Source organism: Ochotona princeps, chromosome 2, assembly GCF_030435755.1.
Source record: "Ochotona princeps isolate mOchPri1 chromosome 2, mOchPri1.hap1, whole genome shotgun sequence".
NCBI lineage: Eukaryota > Metazoa > Chordata > Mammalia > Lagomorpha > Ochotonidae > Ochotona > Ochotona princeps.
In genome coordinates, this window is record NC_080833.1 from 4,688,554 (window position 1) to 4,705,870 (window position 17,317).

The 17,317-nt window shown below is 43.8% G+C and overlaps 1 protein-coding gene across 8 annotated transcripts in view; it reads right to left on the reverse strand.

Annotated features, from left to right (window-relative positions):
• RERE (arginine-glutamic acid dipeptide repeats) overlaps positions 1–17,317 on the reverse strand; it is a 375,029-nt gene that overhangs the window by 240,870 nt on the left and 116,842 nt on the right. Inside the window, exon 1 of one of the 8 annotated variants that reach the window (XM_058674781.1) lies at positions 6,623–6,771. The exons of 5 other annotated variants lie outside the window; for them this stretch is intronic. The gene's annotated coding sequence lies outside the window, so the exon portion shown is untranslated. Of the gene's footprint in view, positions 1–5,765; positions 5,850–6,622; positions 6,772–17,317 lie in introns of those variants that run through there. 2 more of the 8 variants (XM_058674776.1, XM_058674771.1) reach the window with 2 other exon arrangements.

Genomic DNA, 17,317 nt, shown 5'->3' on the forward strand with positions numbered 1-17,317 from the left:
ACTTGCACCTGCTTTGGAGACCAGGAAAAGCTCCTGGCTTCAGATGGGCCCATTTGAGGAGTGAACCAGTAGGCAAAAGATCTTTCTCTCTGTCTCTCCTTCTCTCTGTAACTCTTTCAAATAAAAATAAATGAATTTTAATAAATAAAAAAATTAAAAATCTTTAAAAACAAACAAACAAATGGTCGTAACACTGATGCGATACTCAGCTACTGTTTGGCCTCAGACAGAATTTCTCTCTCCAGAAGTGTATTTCCAGCTCCCAGCGCTTCCATAAACCATACTGCTTCCACTACAACATAATTTCCCAAAGCAGACAGGAAACAGCATAAGAAAAGTGTCTACCATGAAAGCAGGCGGACTTCAAAGAAAAACTAGTATGCACACTCGGGGTTATCTCCCATTAGTTCATGGAACCTGCATACTATGAACAACTCTGCACTGATATCAAGATTTCTGCACCAAATTAAACTTATATTTTGGGGTTGAAAACAGAACTGAGTTCCTGGCTTCAGCCTAGCCAGCCCAGCCTGAGTCATTACAGCATTATGGGGGTTGATAGGTAGGACAGAAATCAAAAGGGCATAAAATCTCTGCCATAAACAAACAAACAAATAAATCTTAAAACAAACAAAAAACTTAGCTCCAATGTCCAACTACTGAAGGCACCCGGTGGAAACACTAAAATCCTGACAGGCAAATTCCAATCCATATATGAGCATACTGCACACCTCTTCATCACCAGAAACAGCCAAATCCAGCACCATCCCTCAAGTCTGTACCGTATATATTAGGCTGTACACCGTAAATCCTCAACTACGGTACCAGGGAGAAATAACTCAAATGAAAGTGAATTAACACTGAAACCACACAAGATCCTGGCAATAAAGTTGCTAGGTTAGGTACCGGCACAGTAGCCTAGTGGCTAAAGTCCTTGCATTGCATGTTCTGGGATCCCATATGGGCGTTGGTTCATGTCCCAGCTGTCCACTTCCCATCCAACCTCCTCCTGCCTGTGGTCTGGGAAAGCAGTTGAGGATGGTCCAAAGCCTTGGGACCCTATGCATTGGAGACCAACAAGAAGCTCCTGACTCTTGGCTTCAGGTAGGTTCAAGTTTGGCCATTGCAGCCACTTGGGGAGTGAACCAGCAGACAGAAGATCTTTCTCTCTGTCTTTCCTTCTCTCTATAAAATGACTTTCCAATGAAAATAAATAAATCTTTTTTTTTAAGTTGCTATGTTCTATCAAATAAAAAGAATATTTTACCCTAACAAACTTCTTTGATAACACTGAGGCAGTGCTGTGGCATGGCAAGTAAAGCTGCTGCATGGTATGCCAGCATTCTACATCGTGGTACTAGCTGCAGTTCTGAGCTCTGCCACTTCAATCTGGCTTACTGATTATGCATCTGGGAAAGCGGGGGGCGGGGAGAAGGCTCAAATGCTTGACACCCCATAACCCACATGGGACACCCAGAATGGGGGGGGGGGCGGTGTTGGAGTCACGTACGTGTGTGTGTGTGTGTGTGTGTGTGTGTGTGTGAGAGATCATTCTGCCTTTTTAAAAATAATATTTGAAAATCAGAATTACAGAGAGAGGGAGAAATAGAGATCATCCATTCTTCAGTTTACTTGCCAAAGGGCAGCTATGGCCAGAGCCAGGGCGGGCTGAAGCTGGAAACCAGGAGTGTCATGTGAGCAGTCCATAGGGGTGCAGGGTCCCAAGCACTTGGGCCATCTTCTGCTGCTTGCCCAGGCCATTAGCAGGGAGCTGGGTCAGAAGTGCAGTAGCCAGGACACAAGTTGGTGCCCATAAGGGATTCAGGTACCACACAGAGAGGCTTAGCCTGCTTTGCCACCACGAACTTCTAAATAATGAGGAAAGGGAAAGGAAGGAGAGCAGAGTAAGGAAAAAAAGAACTCACAAGAAAATTCATTTCTAGCTTTTTGCAAAATAAATTCTGAGATTTTCATACTGTCTGGTAAATTGTAAAAAGCTTAAAAGAGAAAAGATAACAAAACTGGGAAAATACCCTCCTGTAAGTGAAACCTTCCCATCCTTTGCCCTGCTTTTGACTCTGCCAAGCTACCATCAAACATCATTTTGAAGATTCTAAATGAAGTAGAAAAAGACACCAAGTAACACATACCCTTCGTTCCTTCCTTTCTAAAGTCCATGATAAGTAGATTTCAGGGAGCAACAAGTCTACAGATTCCCAACTAGCTACCAAGCTTACATGGGCTAACACTGAACACTGAGCTCTATATCCTTGAACAAGCGTTTATCAGTCTTTTTACTCATTGCTAACATTGCCTCTTTCGTTTGCCCTACAAATGATACTTCACGATGTTCTCTTGACAGATAGGAGGAATAGCACCTACCAAAACCAAAGCAAATGGGAAGAACATCCCACTAAAATGACAACAGAAGACTAAACCAATGAACAACCCATTCCTAAAATGACAGGACCAAAGTACCATCCATACATATTAAGCTCTGAATGTAAATGGCTTAAGCTCAATCAAACATCGTAGATTAGTAGACTGGATTAAAAAACAAAACCCATCTGTTTATTGTCTAGAGGAGACACACTTCAACAAAGATCAGCGGAAACTATATCACATGGGTTTTGTTGTTTTCTGTTGTTTTCATCTCTTCAAAACACTTCCTTCTGATTAAATCAATGACTCATTGATCATGCAGTGGCTTCATTTTCTTCAAGAAGGTTCTAGATTTTCATTTCTTCAGCTACACATTAGTCATTTAGTAACATGTTATTTAACTTCTTGATGTTGTTAATTTCTTTTTTTCTCCCGGATGTTGATTTTGTTTTGTGGCTTTTCATTTAAGAGGATGTATTAGTAGCTGTGTAATGGAGACTGTCATATCTAGTAACATGTCATTTAACCTCAGGCATTGTAAATTTCTATTTTTCTTTTTATTGTTGATTTTGTATCATGACTTTTCATTTAAGGGGATGTACAGTAGCTGTGAAATGGAGACTAACATCCAGATGTGAGGATGTAGTGTGGCATGCATTTCTACTTCCAGACAAAGATGGACTTACAATGAAACTGTTTACTATATCTTGACAATAGGATTCTGGACTCTGCCATTGTCTATGCCCGCAATGATGGACATAAGACTGAGTATGAAGAACTATACGTTAGTAATGATATAGAGGAACTGGGGGGGGGAGGGAAGTGGGGAGGGGATAAGGGAATATGAAAATGTATTATGAAATAATAACAATAATAAAATGTATTTAAAAAATCCCTACTATGCATAAGATTCAACCCAGTTTAAACATACAACTCCAGTTCAGTGATGTGGCTCTCTCTCAACAGTTAATAACCTCACACTTTACATACACTGTTACAAGACAATGCGGGGCAACCTAAGAGGAAAATACTGCTTGAAAAGCAGTGCCCAGAAGTGTCACTAGCAGTGTCTATCACACCAGAGACCTCAATCACTGTTTTCTGAGCCCTGGACTCCAGCGCATCTACCTTCCTAAAGCTCAAAGCTGTGAGCAACAGCTCCCATTCCCAAGTCAGTAGCTCCCTGCACCCTGCTACCCACCTGCTTTCTGCTTAAACACTCAGGCAACAGATCCACCTTCAATTCCATGGCTCCTTGCCCCAAACAAACTCTCCTAATATTTAAGCATGCAAGCAACAATCCTATCCCCAATTCATTAACTCCTATCTAGAAAAGAAAAAGGCTGCTATAGGGTCACCAAAGTGGCACAGAAAGCTAATCCTCTGCCTGCAACACGAGCATCTCACATGGACTGCTCCATTTCTGATCCAGTTCCCTGCCCATGGCTTGGGAAGGTAGCAGGGAGGGCTCCAGGTTCCTGGCCTCACCTCAGTCCAGCTCTGCCCAGCCACCTGGGATGTCAATCCAGTGCATGTCTCCCCACTCCACTCTGTCCCTGTAAATCTGTCTCTCACATAAAACCTTTTGAAAAAGAGAATAAAAAGGCCATTGTGAATTTGATTAGAATATATTACTAACACAAAGGCACCCAGATTAACCAGAGCAGCCTGCACTTGGGAAACCAGCCCACATGAATCCTAGGTCTGGTAGGGACGCTGCGCCAGTGTCTGCGGAAAGGCTCATAGAGGTAAGCTGTTAGGAGGACTGTCCTCTTCCAGGGTGGCCGACAACAAACACCTTGCTGGTCTGCTCCTTGGGTGTCGCACAGCAGACTTCAAACAGTGATTGTTCCTTTTCAGAAAACAACAGACAGGGAGTCTGGGCTTTATAATAAATGCTTCCACCAAACTGCAGTGCTGACAAGAAATACACAAGAGAATTCTCAATGTGTGGGCTGCAGTTCTGATTCTACAAATGATTTTATTATAAACCTGTATCACAGTGAATCCATTTTCTTTACAGTTTCTGCTACTGTTTAATGGACTGTCAGTATAATTTAGATTTCATCTATTTAAACTCATTCAAGCCTGGCTCCTTCTTGTACTGTAAATGGAACATATTTTCTACTCAGTGAAATTAATGACAGTTAATTGTAGTCTGTGGCTCCCAATTCTGTAATAGCAAGCATTCCACAATTCCACAGTTCAAGCTCCGGCAGTTCCACACCGACTAGCTCCCTGTCCTTCACCCACCTCCTGGATGCACCTTACAAGGATGCACACCCAACTTTCAGAAACAAACAAACCAAAGTGGAAACAAAGGTTACAAATGAAGATCGAAAAAGAAAGATGGTCCACAGTGAATTTTGTAAGTTATCAAAATGGAAAATCAAAATTTTATGCCATGTATATTTTTATTTGCAATTGAACAATTTCACGAACATCTTAAAGAAGTTATAATGTCAATACTATTAAATTTATTACAAGTAAATATACCATAATAACATATACAAAGCACATGCTACATACCAAAGATTACTATTCTGCTTACGACAATATTTACTTCTGAGTTGTGTTTACCACCTTCCCTGAGTGATTTTTCCTCTGGGGGATTCGTGTCTCACCTCAACACGGCTAAGGGAACTCAAAGTCTGTCACTGTCACAAGTAAAAGGAAGGGAGGAGGAGGGGAGAGCAGCCAGGGAAGGAAGGCGGGAAACATCATGATACTCTTAAAATTCTACCCATGAAATACACAACTAGAGGACAGACTGCCAGTACACACACTGAGAAGCAAGGGAGGACAGCCGCCCTTCCGGCCTCATGTTCGTGGCCACTTGGACACTCGCTTGGTGCCTCTGGCTGCCCTGTGTGCCCCATGCTGTTCCTCTATTGCTGCCCTAGGAGAGATCCTGTTCCTGAACTTCTCCCTCCCAAATCCCGGGACCTAAATCAAGACACACATCACCCTGTGTCTTCTCAGTCGGTCCTATGCACTCACTTCCGCTTACAAACATCTAACTACATAAATGCCTCAAAAATGCAAAACCCAAGGCCATTTTGATATCTTGTCCTGCTATACTTCAACAAAGTTATAGACATACAACACTGTACTTCTAACCTAATATCTAATCTATTGATATTGTGGACATCGTCCATATGCCATTAAATTGTACTAGTTTGCACAAAGTTGCCTACAGTTTCAGCTTCAGTGGACTTCCAACTTAACTACAAACTTAAAATTATGTAAATTTCTACGGGCAAATGAAACCTTTCCCTAACTTTCCATTCCACACACATCTGTTCTTTTTCTTAAATCATCGGTACTCTGAGTTTCTGATGTGTGCCTACTTGTCTTTTAAAGTCAAGACGAAGATTACTTACTTATTTAAAAGGCAAAGTTAAGGAGAGATAGAGAAAGGAGGGTGGGAGTCGGGAGATCTTCCAACCACGGAATCACTGCCCAAATAACTGCTACTATGGATACCAGAACTCCAGCTCAGGATTCCATGTCATCCAGCATGACCCTTGGGTCAGGTGCATTACCACAGAGCAGCCAAGATTCAAACCAGAACTTCCACAGGATGCTGGCTGCCCACCAGGTGGTAATTCAACCCATCGCACCACACATCATCCCAAAGATTAAAATATTTTTTTTAATTGAAAAGTCAGAATTATAGAGTGAAGGAGAGACAGAAAGAACAATCTCCCATCCGCTGGTTCACTCCCCAAGTGGCCACAATGGTTGGTGCTGAGACAATCCGAAGCCAGGAGCCAGGAGCTTCTTCTAGGTCTCCCACACAGGTCCCAAGGCTTTGGGTTGTCCTCGACTGCTTTTCCAGGCCACAAAAAAAGGAACTGGATGGGAAGTGGAGTGGCCAGGACACGAACCAGTACCCATATGGGATCCCAGCAAGGGAAAAGGTGAGGGCGTTAGCTACTAGACGACTGTGTCAGGCCCTAAAATAGAGAGAACTTAATTTTCTCCACAAAGTTCATGTTGATTTTGTCTCAACAGATGTTCAAAACATGATTTTTTTTCAAGTTACAGATTGCAAAAGGCGCCTATGACCACAGAACTCCTGCTGAAGTGTTTAAGGTGGCCCACAGCAGCTTTACCTACTGTGTGTTGGGTGCAGCTTCATACAAAAGCATCCCAAACTCCCCATCCCAGTGGCACACACCATCTCTGGCTCATTTCAGGAGTCAGGAAACACTCAAGATACTCTGTATGCTCCTACCTTGCTCACATCTGTGCTTCCTCTGAAGACAATGACAAAAGGACAGCAGTGTGAGATCCCAGCCCTACACATCCAGAAATAGAGCAGTTGGGACAGGAACTGGTACCCATATGGGATGTCCGTGCTCAAGCAGGGACGTCACTCACTGTGCCACAGCACACGCACCATCTGTAGAATCTTTAAGAGATGAAAGTGATTATGAAATCACTGTGATGGACACGGCACAATAGCCTAGTGGTTAAATCTTCATAATGTACAACCAGGATCCCGGGGCACTGGTTCTTGTCCCGGCTGCTCCACTTCTTATTCAGCTCCTGCTTGTGACCTGGGAAAGATGACAGCCTAAAGCCTTGGGACCCAATGTCTTCATAGGAGACCTGGAAAAAGCTCCTGGTTCCTGGCTTCAGCTCAGCTCAGCTCCAGTTTTTACAGCCATTTGGGGAGTGAACCAGCAGACGGAAAATATCTATCTCTGTCTCTGTAAGTCTGCCTGACATCTGTGCACAATTATCTACCTATCTATTTATTTATTTTTATGGAAAAGTCAGATATACAGAGAGATGGATCCTCCATCTGCTGGTTCACTCCCAAAGTGGCCACAACAGCAGGAGCTGAACTGACCCAAAGCCAGAGCCGAGCTTCTTCTGGGTCTCCCATGCCGGTGCAGGGTCTCAAAGCTTTGAGGTGTCCTTTCCCAGGCCACAAGCAGGGAGCTGGATGGGAAGTGGAGCAACCAGGACACGAACTAGCACCCATATGGGATCCAGTCCCTCAAAGCAAGGACTTTAGCCACCAGGCTACTGCACCGAGCCCTGAGTGTAATTTTCACAAAGACCGCACTCCATGTTTCTTGCTGCCTATTTTTTGAGAATTGCCGGATTCATTCTGGCATATGAAATCTGTGGAAAAGTCCTTTCAGCCCACACAAAAAGCAAGCCGGATAGTAGGTATGCGACTGCTGTCTTCACCAGGGAGAACACAGCTCCTCACCAGGAGCAGCACAGGACGGAGGGCAGGTGCTGCTGGCACACCGCTCAAGGCCAATGCAAAACTTACAGCCTGGTTTTGCATCTATGGAATCGCACACTAACCCGCTGAATTTCCACTTGAACTGGATCCTTACAAAATGAAAATACAATCACTATGCCAGGTGAGACCTCACTCACACACACATACACCAAAGAGGAGAACTTGCAGTCCTATACAACAGCAACATCCCCACAGTCATGTGCAAAATGCACACTACAAGGGTTAACAACGGGCTGTCAGAACAAGCCCCAGAACTAAATGCCATCCAATCACATTACAGCCACATCACAAACTCATTCCAGTACCCCTCTTTAAGAAGCATACTGCGCTGTAATCACCCCCTTACTATATCCGTCTCTACTGATCAGGACAAAGTAGGATTAACAGCCCATCTGCCAAGAATCAATACGTGCTCACCACACAAAGGAGACGAGAGAAACGCCCACAGCCTTCCTTCCTCAGCCTCCTGCAGTTTCCATAAACATTGCACAAACTACACTCACACACAGGGCACTCTTCAAAGGCATGCCTTGTAGAAAGCAAATCTATTTTAAAAGGAAATTAGATATCTGAGAAAATTAATTTAGGAGTTAAATGAATGAACAACTATGGAATTTCTTTCATATATAACATATAAGTGTTTTATGACCCCATTTATAAATAAATAAATAAAGGATTTAGGGCACCAGATAGATAGACAGACAGAGATACAGAGATACTGCCATTTAACAGAATTTAACAGGTTCTAAGGAGTTTCCCAGCTTCCAGGCATGTAAGTACTCACAACAAAAAATAACTTACCTTCCCCTAAATGCCATGCTACTTAAACCACCCTTTACAAAGCACACTCTACTCAAGCCCAGCACAGCACACAGAGCCTGACTCAGCGCCAGCCACTGTGGCCATCTGGGGAGTAACCAGGCAGATGGAAGATCTCCATCTCTGTGTTACTCCGCCTTCCCAACAAATAAATCAGAAGAAGAAGCAAGAAGAAGCCTGAAGAAGAACAGAAAAAAGGTAGCACACATCTTTATTTTTTCCTACTATTTAGAAATATGTTCAGATAGTGCCAAAGCAAAATTCATGCACACGAGCACTGATCTATTGTGTAGCATTTAGATGTTTTTCAAACACAATTATCACTCTTTCCCACATACAGTTTTGAGTAGTTCAACAAGGTAACACCCTGCTTCATCTTTAAATGCAAAGACAGTATCTGTGATTTGCAGACTGGTGTAGCTGTCAGAATCAATGGAAGGACGACAAACACGTGGGTCAGAGTCAGACACAAGCCAGTCTCTGTTGAGAACAGAGCCAAATGCCTACGTTTCAATTTAAATTACATGATCCAACTCAAACACCACCATGCCACTTCAAAACAAACTTGTTTCCTTTTAAAAAAGAGCTTTTTACAAAACTGATAGAGTATATCAGATTAAACAACTCTTTGAGCAATCTCCTCAGCTACTACAAAGCAAGCCTTGTATAATTATAATAAAGGGACTATTTAACAATTAATTGAGTCAGACAAAGCTAAACCTCAAGAGCTTTGGAGTTCAAACGCCTGCTCACTAAGCAAAAGGGCAGAGGACTGTCACACAGCCGCAGGAAATCTCAGTCCAATTATAGGCGAGGTAAATATAACTCCCTTCACTGTGATCGGGACGCTACTGGTCACAGCCCACCAGAATGACTGAGGATCCAACAGCAGACTCAACGCACGACCCGCCTCTCCACAAGCTCCTGTTCTCACCAAGCACCTAAGGGTCCCCGCCCAAGGCTGCCAGCTCAGCCTGCTTCTCAGTCAGCTGATGACACAGGCTGTGGGAGAAAACACGCACCACCTGAGGGTAGTCATGGTTTGTACCAGTTCCAAAAGTGGATCTTACCTAAATTTCTCACTCAGTTTCTGTTCCAATTCCAAGTAAAGCATACGTACACACTATCAGAAGGAAAACAGTTTCAAATATGGCATCACCTGGGATGGCAATGGCTTCAAAGGAAAACAAAGCTTCCTAATAGAGGAACTTATAGTGAGCTACTAGAGGCTGGAGAATGTGGGAACTGCCACAGCCGGCTTATTTTTTTAAGAACAGGAAAAGGAACAACCTAATACCTAAATGGTTTCTATGACACAGCATACTGATACATTCAAAAAATCATATTTTTAATCCTACATAAAATACTAGATGATGAAAGAATTCTAAGGACTATAAGCAGACTGGAGGTTGGGACTGGGAAGCTCAGGGAACAGAAGGTCAAGCTCAGGCAGCAGGTTGCATGTGACCTCTGCTCCTGCTCTGGTAACGTGTGCAAGCCAGGACGGCAACTAGCCGCAACATTCCCACCTCCTCTCCTTCCTTTACGGTGACTTCAGAACTGCAGTATCTTTTGTTTCAACTATCCTCGTGGAGATAATTTTTTTTCAGTGGCAAGGAATTTTCTTTATGCGTAGAATTTTATTAACTTCCTAATACACACTAAAGGCAATCAATTATTGGGACTAAGAAAAAGATGACACTGAATTTCAGTATAAGCAGAAGAAATAAAGAGCTAACTAATATAGTCCACAAGTTACTATAATAATTATAATGTGATCAAAAGAACTACATCTTACCAGCTGTTCCAAAGACATACACCTAGGAGAACTGAGGAAGGCAGTCAAACTCAAGTGCATCTGGCAGTAAGTTTTTCTTGACTATGCTATGCACCCTAAGAAATTCAAATGACGTCCCCCAGCACCTCAGCTCCACACTAGAGCTGTAAGGCACCATCACTGCAAATCTGAGGTGAAGTCAACAGGTCCTATCACTAACTAGTGAGAGTCCTTACAGAGGGGAGAAATGAAGACACACAGGAGACTGCCAAGTGAAGATGATAATCGTGCTGCCACTCACCAAGGAAGCACCAGGAGCTGAGCCCTCCTCGGCACCTGCTGAGGGAACATAACCTTGCCCACAAACCAACCCACTGTGCCAGTGGCTCATTTCAGAGCACTGTGTCAAGAGCCCTTTCAAGCCAACACACTGACTCACTGTGCTTCCTCCAGAGGGAGACAAGGCCTGCAACGACTGTTCCAACAAGCACCCTGGGCACAGAAGGATTGATGTGTTAAGCAAATCTGTGGTTCAATCCTCCTGGCAACAGGGATCCTTTGAAAGACTTTATACAGGTTACTGTATCAAAAGTTACTGATAGCAAAGGAAAACAAATTTGGACCAGGTACTAAAACACACTTTTCCAACTTTCATTTTAAAGCTTTCTTTAAGCCTAAATTCATGCTTCTTCTTGCATACACACACACAATTCTAAGAAACAAAATAAAATTTCAGTCTACCCCAAAATAATACCTTAAGAACGTAACTCCATTTGCTTGTCACAACTACACAAAACTTACAAATAACAGAGGCACAAATAATAAGCTGCAAATCAAATGAGCCTTACTTACCAAAAACATTTACATCCTGGAACACCAAATGCCAGGGTGTTGCTGTTTGTAAGGCAGGGCATATCTGTCTGGTCTACTTCCTCAAATAAGCTTTCTCGGACGAAGAGAAGCAAGACTTTGAAACTGCATTTAGCTCTACACCACCATATACCAACCCCCTGGAGAAAAGCTAATCATGAAATGTCAAGGCACATCATCTGTTTACCAACTGCAAAGCAAGATACAAAATCTCTATGGAGTGAGCAAACCTAGGCAACCAGCATCATACAACAGGAGACCAGAACACTTGCAGCCCCCCTACTCCACTCCAGGCACTGGTTCTCAAAGACGCAACATCTGTCCTGACATCAGATGTCACAGATGAACTGCGTCTGTATTTGAATTTGATCTAAGATCAGACATACAGTACCATAAGCTCTCACTCAATACACTTGACAGCGGTGGGCATTTAGCCTAGTCAATAAAAGATGCCCAGGTCCCACACAAGAGTAGCTGGGTTCTGCCCACACGCAATTCCCAGTCCCTGATTTTCAGATCCCTGCTAATGCAGGTGCTGAGAAGCAGTGAGTGATGGCTTAAACAACTTGACACCTGTAACCCTGTGGGAGACCTGGCTCAGGTCTGGCCATCTGGGCCTCTGTGGGCACTTGGGGAGGGAGCTGACACAGAAACATGACAAACACATATGCTCTCTCAATTTTCTGATATTAGTAATAGTTTAAAAACATGTAGTGCCCCCTTTTGATAAAAACCAAGTTCTAGGTTTCATTTTTGCCTATTTTGGATTTTTCCCAACTTTAATCCGTTTATATCAAAAGAAATTGACACTTCAGTGTTCCACATAAATTAATTTGTTTCCAGGACATTTTTCAGTTCAAACCCCTACTTCCTAACAATATTGAAGAAAACTTTCAAGCGAAATTATCACCCAGAATTTTACAAATCACAAACTTAACTTCTTTGTCTTCCAGATACAAAATTCATCACCATGAAACATTTATATTTACACTTGTTCATGAAAGTCAAAGACACATAGCTATCACAGAGTGAGAGACGCGTAGTTCCGACTGCGGCACACCTAATGTATGCACTGGAACACAGCTTATGCCAGGACTGACCCTAGGCTGCTCAGCTGATACGATCAAACACAAGAAATGGACAATTTGTTTTATAATCACGTTTGAAAGGGGTCTGCACGGCAGCAAAGCCGCTGAAGACACTGTACCCTATTCACAGTACCTAGGACTCCTCTCAGCCCCGCCCCTTTGGCTCCAGCTTCCTGCGGCGCTGTCTGGTACGCATGGAATGATGATGGCCCAAGGACTCCAGGGAGACCTGAATGGACTTCCTGGCTCCAGCTGTGGCCTGGTTCACGCCAGCTGGGGGGCGTCTGGGGGGCAAACAGGAGGATGGCAGATGTCCCTACACCTCTCCCTTTCTTTGCTATCACCTGCCATTCAAACCAAGAAAGCAAAAAGATTGTTTTCTTATTCCAAAGAGTAAGCAGCACTAATGTATCTTTTTTTTTTTACAGTAACTCAATACCAACCTAATTTTTTTTTAATCAATTCTACCTGGATCAGGAATAAACTTCAGAGTGCCTAGCGAAATACATACCTATAGCAAATGCTAGAAATCAATACACCTAGTTAAAGCAGCCCCTAAGGGAAATGTGGCTGCACACAGCTGTGCAGTCAATCAATTTGTTACTGTGACACGCATCTCCAAAGTCAGAAATTTTTTCCACAAATATTACGGAACACACAATGTGCACAAACTAGAAGGCAGGATATCAGTGACAAGCAAAAATGGAGCTGCTGTCCTTTTAAAAGGAAGTTCATAGGTATTAATCATAAAAGAAAACAGAACGAAAATAGAAAAGTATCACTATTTAAGTGCTAAAAGAAACGTATAATGGACAGCATGACAGTATCCACTGAGGAAGGAAAACACAGTGACTCTGGAGAGAGCTGAAGAAAGGATAGGAATTAAGAGTGCCTGCGCCTGTGTGAGGATGCGTCCTGGGTGGGGAAGGTGGGTCCGCGTGCCTGCGCCTGTGTGAGGATGCGTCCTGGGTGGGAAAGGTGGGTCCCCGTGCCTGCGCCTGTGTAAGGATGCATCCTGGGGTGGGGAAGGTGGGTCCGCATGCCTGCGCCTGTGTGAGGATGTGTCCTGGGCTGGGGAAGGTGGGCCTAAGTGCCTGCTCCAGGACAAGATGTTTCCTAGCCTGCAGCAAAAGCCCTGAAGCAGAAGGTAACAGGCCAGTGTAACTGGCAAAGACCACTTCACGAGCTCTAAAGAAAAAGTAAGGCAATTCCAGAGACCAGGAACACAGCAAGAAAGCTAAGTTAAACCTTACTTAGTGATGGAGTACTGGGGTCCACCATATCCAGATGTGGGGGTATAATGCAACAGTCATTCCTGCTTCCAGACGAAAAATGGATTCCCAATGAAACTGTGGGAAATGTGTAGACAATGGGACGCTGGACTGTCTGACTCCGTCTGTACCAGCAATGCTGGGGTACACTTGAATAAGAGACTGATTCCTTATGAAGAACTATACCATTGTAGTAAAATGGGGAAAATCTGTCAGGGGGTGGGAATTTGGGGGGAATCCTAGTCTATACAAAACTGTACCGCATAATTAAAAAATTCAAAATACAAATTTAAAAAAACTTTACTTAAAAAGCCTAAATGATATTCAATTCCTAAAACAAAAAACAAAATCCCCTCACACTTGCCAAAGCTGGAAATGTCACCCTCTGACGAAGCAGTACACACACACAACATTCTTTTTCTCCTCAAACTATCACTTTGAGCTCATTCTCCAAGTCACTTGGGGAGGTGTCCATAGTTTATACTTAAGCTCAATTCAGGGCAAGCATTTGGCTCAGCAGTTACGCTGCCATTTGAGACGACTGGTTCAAATTCCATCCAGCACCACTTCCGACCCAGCTTCCCGTGAAGGTACAGCTCGGGAGGCAGGAGGTGCAAATACGAGAGCCCCACTATCCATGAGGGAAAACTAGACTGAGGTAAGCGCCTGGCTTTCACCTGGCCCAGAAAGCACCTGCTCACAGCATTTGGGGCGTGAGCCAGCAGATCAAAGATGACGCTCTGCCTCCCTCCTCCTTCAAAACCTCTCTTTTCCCTCTCCACCTGTGTAAGCATTCGTGCTGGGGTCTTTTTCAAGAAAAGTGAAAATAAAATAATTTTAAAGATGAAATTCAAAAAGGATAAAATTTTAAAGTCTTTATCTATGCTTTAAAACTTAAAGAAAAGGAACATGAAGGACCTGATGCAGGCAGGAAGGCAGCAAGAAAGAGTGGTGACTGTCTGAACCCAAGCCATACTTGCACAGCCCAAATCCAGCCCTTGCTGGGCTGATCTAACGCCCAGGCTGAGCACACAAGGGCCTGAGCTCACCAGATGCATGACACCCTAGGGACCACCAAATGTGCTGAAGCCCCCACAAACTCCACCTTTCTTTGAATATTCAATTAGGCCCTACCCCCAAAATACCACCCTATCCATAAAAGGACAATCCAGAATTTTATGAATTGCAACACTCATTTTCTCCTGAGACTGCCTGTGCCCTGCTCCTTCTTATCTACAGTTCTCCTAGAACTTGTTGACTTGGAGGCAACAGCCTATATACAGGCAGAATTTTTTCTCTAGCTACACATCCTCGATTCAATGCTCTGAAAATAATGCCTCAGAACATTCTCTAGAGGCACAGAGTGTAAGATACAACCAAATACACAGGATCTGTGCAGCTGAGGAAGGACATGGTTTTTCATTACTAACAAAGAGCATCATTTTAGAGATTTCACAAAGAAAAAGGCAGGCAGGCAGGCAGGCAAAAGCGGGGAAAAAACAAATCAGCTCCAATCTAGGAATCTAATCTGGGATTCTTGCAGTAAATGAACAAGAAAAAAAAGCAGTACCTAACTACCTACATTTAGAAAGAAGTTATCTGGAAAAGGCAATCCGGTGGTTTAATTTCAAATGCATCACCAAGAATAAAGACAGTTTCCATTCATAAGAACATCTTCTAGCTGCTCCACTTCTGATCCAGCTCCCTGCCTATGGCCTGGAAAGCAGGGGACACCTTGCACCCACTAAGGAGGCACAGAAAAGGCTCCTGGCTCCTGGCTTTGGCAGCTCAGTTCCAGCAACCTGGGAAGTCAACTAACAGATGGAAAGTCTCTGTCTCTCCCTCTCTCTGTAAAATCTCCCTTTATGAATAAAATAAATCTTATAAAAACAAAAACAAACAAACAAAAAGCAGCCACTGGACCTGTCAGGGTACAAACCCCAGGCCGTGGACCTGTCCTCAAACAAACAGGGCACTTCACAGCAAGCATGATGATCTGGTGCCATGGGCTTCCAACAAACCAGCTCTGACCTCTGTAACACTTCTCAAATGTCCTGGATTTACTAAAACAATGTCTGCCTTCAGAAGTGCAGTTTTTCCCAAAGCACTTTATTAAGAATTGCTTTATAAACAAGCCCTTAGCAACATCATCCACAACCTCCAGCCACATCATCTCAGTCAGTGAGGGAGGACTTCCTGTCCTCCAGAAGCTGCAGAGCTCAACCTATGACATCTATCAAGCCCATTTTCTCCAGCAGAAACTGAGTGACATGGTTCATCACTGGGGAAAACGGCAAGTGTTTTTCCACATGAAAGGGGTTTCTTCTTCTTCTTTTTTTTTTTTTTAAGACTTATTTATTTTATTACAAAGTCAGATATACAGAGAGGAGGAGAGACAGAGAGGAAGATCTTCCGTCCGATGATTCACTCCCCAAGTGAGCCGCAACGGCTGGTGCTGCGCCAATCTGAAGCCGGGAACCAGGAACCTCCTCCAGGTCTCCCACGCGGGTGCAGGGTCCCAATGCATTGGGCCGTCCTCGACTGCCTTCCCAGGCCACAAGCAGAGAGCTGGATGGGAAGTGGAGCTGCCGGGATTTGAACCGGCGCCCATATGGGATCCCGGGGCGTTCAAGGCGGGGACCTTAGCCGCTAGGCCATGCCGCCGGGCCCAAAAGGGGTTTCTTCTTGACCTGCAGGAGTTCTGAGACCCTAATGATGGACTGTCACGGGGATGTGGTACCGGCAGCATCCCTCACACTGGCCACGCGTCCCCACTCGCATGAGAGCACAGTTCCATGTAATGCAGGTTGCAAAAGTTGGGAATGCAATCTGCACAATCCTATCTGTGTGTCACATATTTGCATTGGGAGAAAGGGATAACACATTATTTCCTTAATTTTAAGTTTTCATACTGTAACTGATGCTAGAACAAACTGACACACTGATTCTGTCTCATGATTTAGAACTAGATGGGCTCTTGGCAAGCAGGGTTATTTAATCATAAACCAACAGCACTGTAACTCAGAGACAACTACATCTGGACCTCACCAATCCTAAACTTCAACAATTTTATATCACATGTCTTCCCAGTTAATGTTTAACCCAGAAATTGTATCATAAATATTAGTTTGTCTAATGTCAGTTACCTTTGGAAAATCAAAACTAACTTCTTTGTATGGGTCAAAAAAAAATCTGAAATTACATATGGAAGACAAAACAGCTACGGCACTGCTCATTCAAATGACCGCACTCAGCCAATAACATACCCTGACGGAGTCTTCTCATGCCTTCTTAGAAAACATAAAACGGTATGGCTTTTCAGCTCAGAAACTCATCACACCTCAGCACTATAAGTAATTCAAACAAATACTCTTGGTTAGTCTGACTAGATTAAGAAAAACCTCTGACTATACACAACACAGCAAATGAGGAAAGGTCTCAGGGGTCCAGCATCACTTGTTCCCCTGAGTCTCTCAGCAGACAGCTGGGTCTGCCTCCCTCTGAGCAGAGCTGGAAATCTCAAGACACTGACCAGTTAGCACATTTTCCAGCAACTCAAGCAAGTGCTGGCTTCATCCACTATCATGCCACAATGAGCTTGCAGCTCAACACCCTGGAAAAGGAAGCTGACAGCACCCACAGACAATGGACTAACAGTCATGGTCAAGACCTCTCTAGCTTCCAGTCAAGCCTGTTCCAACGCAGAACTTCCTGTTTCCAACAATCTGAAGGCTCAGCTCCTCTCTTCCATTTCCACTCAGCCAAACCATCCCAACCTAATTTGTGACGAAGGCAAAGGGCTAGGGTGAATTCAGAAAAGGGAGAAAAAACAAGCCGATAA